We start from the raw sequence: 6,862 nt of genomic DNA, 5'->3' as shown, positions 1-6,862 counted from the left end.
TTTGAGAAAAAACCCTTGGGGGGTAGCAATGCCACCAGAGCATCGCGCCGGGTCCTCATACATGTCTTAAGGTGTGGTGGCACGTATAAAGAGGCAATACGCGGCTCCGGTGTGAGGTCCCCCCCCTCACGGACGGCAATGAAATCGAAGTAATCCCTCTGCGGTTTTGGCGTTGCATGAAATAGTTCTGAACACTCGGAGTGTGACCAATTCATGAAATTTTTACACAATGCAGACACATGTGATATAATAGGTGTGGCAATTTCTTATATTTTTTAAAGATGCAAGAGTATGTGAAACCCCCCCCCACTACGGATTGTTCTTCGCGTGTCTACGAGTGTGGCCAGGGGCCTTTGGGGGCTAGCCATGCCACCAAATCTTGCGTTGGATCCTCTTACATGTCTGGAAGTGTGCTGTCAGGTGCAAACACCCGTCATGCGGCTCCAGAGTGTGACCCCCTTCACGGAAGGCGCTGCCGCCAGCACTTGGACGGGGGAAACAGTCGCGCCGGGTCGACACGAGGGGGATCCGATGGTGGGTTGGGCCCAGACCTTGTTCTGAAATGTTCCTATGGGCTGACCTATCACAATCAGGTGGAAAAGTCCGTTGGTCAAAGGCCGTTCGGTGTAAGTCAAAGGCCTAGATCTCCGGGTCAACGGGGCTAGGGTAAGGCCGGTCGGGGGCCTTCGGGGCTGGCAATGCCACCAAAACTTGCATTGTGTCTTAACATATATATATATAAGTGTGATGGAGGGTTGAAATAGCCAACAGAGCAACAGGCAGCACACTTCCTTCACAAAACCGAACACGTTCTTTCTCGATAACCAGATACTACCTTGGAGATGGTGTAGTTTACAAGCGGCCTCCTGTCAGGCTTCTATGAAATATGCTCAAACTTTTACAAGGGCCATATGACTACACCGTGCCAGGTCCTGAGGATTTCCGGCATCGCATGATTTCCCGTGGATTTTAACGGCTAGATCCGGCATGCTGCCGAGGTACATTCACCCTATGGTGGTGGGTCTGCCCCTCCTTTGGTTGCACTAGGCCTACACATACCGCAAAGACATCATATGTGATTTAACAAAACACTTCTGGACATCATTTCAGGTGGTCGCCGTGCAGGTCTGCAATTTCCCGCGTTGAAACCCTACGGATGCAGTAAATGTCTCAAATATTGCAGGCGGGCCCGAAAAATGCCATGTACTGGCACGTGTCATGCAATGGCCCCCTTTGAGAGCACGAGAAGTTTCGAGGTCAACGGAGCAACGGGCAACACACTTCCTTCACAAACCGGACACGTTCTCTCTCGATAGCCAGATACTACCTCGGAGATAGTGCAGTTTACATGCAACCTCCGGGCAAGCTTCTACGAAACGCGCTAAAACTTTCACCGCACCCTACTAAACGCCATATGATGACACCATGCCAGGTCCTGAGGATTTCTGGCATCGTATGATTTTTGGTCGATTTTAACGGCTGGATCCGGCATGCCGCCGAGGTACATTCGCCTCTCGGTGGTGGGGCATGCCCCCCCTTGGGTTGCACTAGGCCTACACATACCGCAAAGACATCATATATGATTTGAAAAAACCACTTCTGGACATCATTTCAGGTGGCCGCCGTGCAGATCTGCCATTCCCGCATTGAAACCCTACGGATGCATTAAATGTCTCAAATATTGCAGGCGGGCCCGAAAAATGCCATGTACTGACACGTGTCATGCAATTGCCCCCTTTGAGAGCACGATAAGTTTTGAGGTCAGCGGAGCAACGGGCAACGCACTTCCTTCACAAACTGGACACATTCTCTCTCGATAGCCAGATAGTACCTCGGAGATGGTGCAGTTTACAAGCGACTTCCGGTCAGGCTTCTACGAAACACGCTAAAACTTTCAGCACACCCTACAAGGGCCATATGACGACACCGTGCCAGGTCCCGAGGATTTCCGGCATCGTATGATTTTTGGTCGATTTTAACCGCTGGATCCGGCATGCCGTCGAGGTACATTCGCCCCCCGATGGTGGCGCCTACCCCTCCTTTGGTGCCGTCGTTCGATGCTGAGGGATGTCGCACGTGTCTTCGTCGGCGGTGACAGGCAAAGCCGAAGAGATGTTCCGTGCGACTGTTCGTAGGTCCCTGTCCGGACTCATAGTCGTCATACCGGACGCACCATTCCCCGATCCATTCCCTCCCCACCTCACCTCACCATCTCCTCCTCGCCGCCCTCCTCTCCCGTCACGGATCGTCGACGGTCGGTCCAAGAGGGTAGAAAAAAATAGAAGAAAAACAAAAGGGAGAACACAATTGTATGAGCTTGGTTTCTATTGGTGGAAACGTTTGTGCCACGGATCGATGACGTGGCGCATATCCATCCATCTATCCATCTAGCTGTCCACCCCACAACCATCCATCCATCCATCTAGAGAAAAGGAGAAAAAACAGAAAAAGAAAAAAGAGCCCACCCAACCCCTACCTCGCTCTCTCCCCACGAACCTCTCTGTCTCTCGCGACTCCTCTCTCCCCCACGAACCCCTCTCCCTCGCCGCCGCCACCACCCACGGCGGCCGGTTCCGGCGAGCTCCGGCGGCGCGCAGCACGACCCCGAGCTCCCCTAGGTCCGGTCCACCTTCCCCTCCGTCCAGAATCGGCGCTCCCGTCCTCCACCGACCCCGTGGCTAGCTAGGGTTTCGACCGCCACCCCTAACATCGCCGGGATCAGCCAGATCCGGCGACGGCGAGGCCAGAGCTCGACGGATCTGTTACGGGCGTGGCGCAGGTACGTCCTTCCCCTCTTTCCTCGCCCGGATCCACCCTCCCCACCTCACCTTCTCCTTTCCTTCCCTTGCTGCAGGTCACCTTGGTGCGGTCTGGACGGCGGCGACGGCAGGAGGGCGCCGTCCTTCCTACTCGAGGAGGCGGAGGACGAGGGGCGCACCTAGCTGGCGGCCCTGTCCTGCTCGAGGAGGCGGGGGCTGCCGAGCTCAAGCACGGCCACGACGACCCACCTCGGCAGGTAGCACCTCCATCTCCTCCGCCTCCTTCCTCTGCTCACTACTGCTGCTGCTAAGTAGAGGAATATGTGATGCACTGCACCACATGAAGCTGGCTATATCCTTCACCGGTAGCTAGTTTGATCTATCCTGACGGACAAGCTAACATACATAGCAGTAGTTGCTTTTTTTATCATTCCCCCACCGGCCAGAGCACAACGTACACACACACAGAGAGGAAATCTCTAGTTAGCTTTTTTTAAGTTTGTCCTCTAATTTGTTATTGGCCATAGGCTCGTGACAATCTCTTTTTTTCTTTGTTGATGCTTACGATCAATTCCATAATTTACCAGTGTATAAGTATATAGCCCCTAGCCATGTCTACTTCCAGTCCTACTCGGACACACATATTCACATGTATTCTGCACGTACGCGTGGAATCACGTTCAAGGGAACTTTAGCACTACTTTACAATGTACATGAAGAATCGGTTTACTCCAATTGACAAGTAAAGTACAGTGGCCTAGTTGGATCCTGTGACAAATCCTGTGACAAATTCACATCCTAGGCTTGATTCCTGGCCGAGCCAGCTTTTACTTCAATTGACTGCATGATTAAAGTATAGATATAGATAGTATATTTGTACTGGTATGATGAACAAGAGCTTCCAGTTAATTACATAATATTGGTGATGTAGTTTTATTTGCTGTGTATGCTTGCTTAGTTGTCCATCGGGCCGCTCTCTTGTATGGTTTGAGTGCGCCAATTAGTTCGGCCGGCCTCTATGATTTATTATGTAGCTTCTGGAGTGCTTCTATCTATATTTGTGAAAAATTCGACCCAACAAAAAAATGTTAATCAGTCCGCTCTCTCAAAGTTGAGTTTAGGCTGCTGCATATGAATGATTTTTTTTCTTAGTTTGGGTGCTAGGTACTGATAGAGTTGGTGTATCCATAGATAGCATACACTTGCGCACTTTTTTGAGTTCTTCTGTTGCGAATGAGAACAACCATCATGGACCTCCTCTGTTTTCAAGCAGCTTGCTTCTCCATGTATGATTTATGCAGCATATACATCTTGCTCCTCTTTTATCAGTAGCAATGGAAGTTGATGAAACTTAAGTGTCGTGTTGTTCTAGAGATGCAAGGAGGGAGGGACGTCCATGGATTGGACTGGAAGGATTGGATGCAAACCAATGCACATGAGGAGGAGAGATGCAAGCCAGGCCATGACCTAAAGGTCCCTGCCGTGAACCCCTTCCCCTTCCCGTGTATAATCATGCTCAACAAATACTTGATATGATTTTGGTTAATCTTCAATTCAGCCCAGCTAGCTGTTGTAGTACTTGCTTGTCTCCTTCCAAATGTTGCCCTAGTCCGTTGAGTTTCTTATTGCTCTAGGTAGTACTGTTATTTTTCTGCTCTGTGATTTGGTTTGCATGGTTCCAGGCTCCCAGTCTACCGCTTTTGTTGCTGTGATGTCGAGCTCTGTTTTCTTTATTATGACAAGTTGCAAAATTAGTAGTGGGAAGTAAACTTTTGTTAACTTGTTGGCTGAACGAATGGAACTACTGTTATATTTGATTTGTTGCTCAACTAGTGCTGCAATGATGGAACCGATGATTGTGCATGATGCATCCATCCATTCTATCGGAGAGGCTGTGTTTTTTCTTCTTGTGCTAAGATTGCTAGCATCACATATCCTATGCTTTTGTTTCTCCAGTAGAGCCTTGTGAGATTGATGTGTCTGCCACCATCCTCGAATGGTTGTTCAATAATAATGGTCCTAACTAATTACTAGTATGCGCTGCTGCTAAAACAACTTGCTCCTCGTTTGATTTCAAGGATGTTGTTGCTGCTAAAGTAGCAACAACAACGACAACAACCATGCTTTGGTTCCCCAAAATTCAGATTGCACTTGCATCTCTACATACACACACATATGAATATGCACCTCGGTTTGGTTCAGTTTGCATATTTACATTTGCTTTAACTTTGACTGAAACTATCTTGGTGACACTTGCATCAATGGTGTGTTCTGCCCTTGTAGATGTCCTTGGAGAAGATGGCCATTGGAGTGTAGGGGAGAAACAACCTTGTCCTGCTCGAGGAGGAGGAGGAGGACCACCCGAGCTCGACGACGATACGGCAACAGGTAGCACTCGCCTCTCTCCCAAGGTGAAGGTCTGATCCGCCTGTTTAGATGGTCTGCTCTCGTCTTATGCATGTGAGGGGAGACGAAAGCCATTGGACTGAATTATATTTGCATGTGAGGGGAGTGATCCTTTTGGTAGATGCAGAGTATAGATTCACAAAATTCACCACATGAGCGTACTACCTATATCCAAATTCTGGATACCACTTGCATCTTTTGTATGTACACATGAAAAAGCACGACGGTTTGCTTCAGTTTGTATGTGTCCAATTGTTTTTTTACTTTTGACTGAAACTATCTATCTTGGTGGCACTTGCATCTCCTGTACATACATACATATGAATCAGCACCACACTTTTCTTCAGTTTGTATGTGTCAATTTTTTTTGGTTGAACTTTGACTGAAACCAACTGGATGGCACCTCAATCTGTACATACACATGAATCAGCACCACCCTTGGTTCAGTTTTGTATGTGTCCATTTGTTTTTACTTTGACTAAAGCCAACTTGATGACACTTGCATCTTCTGTATATACATATATACATATGAATCAGCACCACTCTCTTTCTCTTTGAAGCTTGCCTTGAACAACAACTGATGCTTGATAGATACAACCGAAACTGGAGCATCTCTGTACTGTATGTATTAGTAGTATTGTTCGGTTCAAGCACCAACATGACAAGTTATCTTCAGCAAAAGCAATAATTTTCTGCCTTTTTAGTTTGATGCCCCTGTTCTAGGCGATTTTCTTTTGGTAAATTCAATGTATAGATTACATATTCATCCTCATATGTAGGATCTTCGGTTTGTTGTACTGACTGTATGCCACCTCCATCGTTGCAGCCTTGTCTCCCCCACCACCGCCCCTCGGCCTCCTATAATGTTGTTGTGGATTCTTAGAATGGAAATGTTATGTACATAAAAAATATACTATGTTCTGTGGTTGCAAATCCATGGCTGTTGAATCATGTTTGTATAAGCATTTGTAAATAGCTAGCCTTGTTGGTTAATCTTTTTTTTTGGTTCTGGTCAGCAAGTATGCCGACGGCAATGCTGTAGGCATAGATGGCTGTCGTGACACCAGGGGCGCGCCACGTGGCAGGGCTATGCCTACGGCAAAACACGTGGGACGGCTATGCCTACGGCAAAGCCGTCGGCCTAGGTTCCATCTATGCCTACGGCTTTGCCACGTGTTTTGCCGTAGGCATAGCCCTGCCACCAGGAGGCACCAGGGAGTGCCACGTGCCAGAGGTATGCCGATGGCTTGGCCGTCGGCATACCTCTGCCACGTGGCTTCCCGTGAATCATCAGCGCTTTTGACGGCGCCGTCCGTTGCCGTCAGGCGAAAAACACTGCTGACGGCTAAACTATGCCGAAGGCTGACGCCCGGTCGTCGGCGTAGGCCCCTATGCCGACGGCTATACTACGCCGACGGTCTGACAAGACTACGCTGACGTGATCTACGCCGACGGTCCTATGCCGACGGCAGCCGTAGGCATAGGCCGCGAGTCCGGTAGTGTCTTGTACTCTATGTCAACCGGAGACACAACCTTAGTAGGTCATGTCTCAATCATACCAGCTCTTATTGTAGGGAGTACTCTCGCTAGTGCATATGTATGTATCCGTACGTGTGGCTGCCTGTTTAATTTGGCATGTGATCGATCAACCTTGACAGCAGCCAAAGAAAAACGTTTGCTCTCTATTTGGTGTAACT

At 48.8% G+C, this 6,862-nt stretch overlaps 1 long non-coding RNA gene across 4 annotated transcripts; it reads left to right on the top strand.

Annotated features, from left to right (window-relative positions):
• Positions 1 to 2,466: 2,466 nt before the first annotated feature.
• Positions 2,467 to 6,158, top strand: LOC123145776 (uncharacterized). Of its 4 annotated transcripts, none has more exons than XR_006472430.1 (5): positions 2,467 to 2,779; positions 2,855 to 3,016; positions 4,132 to 4,232; positions 5,043 to 5,147; positions 5,992 to 6,158. It is a non-coding gene; the product is annotated as an uncharacterized lncRNA (long non-coding RNA). The 4 variants fall into 4 exon arrangements; XR_006472432.1 differs by having other exon boundaries at positions 5,945 to 6,158; XR_006472433.1 differs by having other exon boundaries at positions 5,726 to 6,158.
• Positions 6,159 to 6,862: the final 704 nt, after the last annotated feature.

This window comes from Triticum aestivum, chromosome 6D, assembly GCF_018294505.1.
Source record: "Triticum aestivum cultivar Chinese Spring chromosome 6D, IWGSC CS RefSeq v2.1, whole genome shotgun sequence".
NCBI lineage: Eukaryota > Viridiplantae > Streptophyta > Magnoliopsida > Poales > Poaceae > Triticum > Triticum aestivum.
Note: the sequence above shows the minus strand (reverse complement) of the source record. Positions and strands in the feature narration are given on the sequence as shown.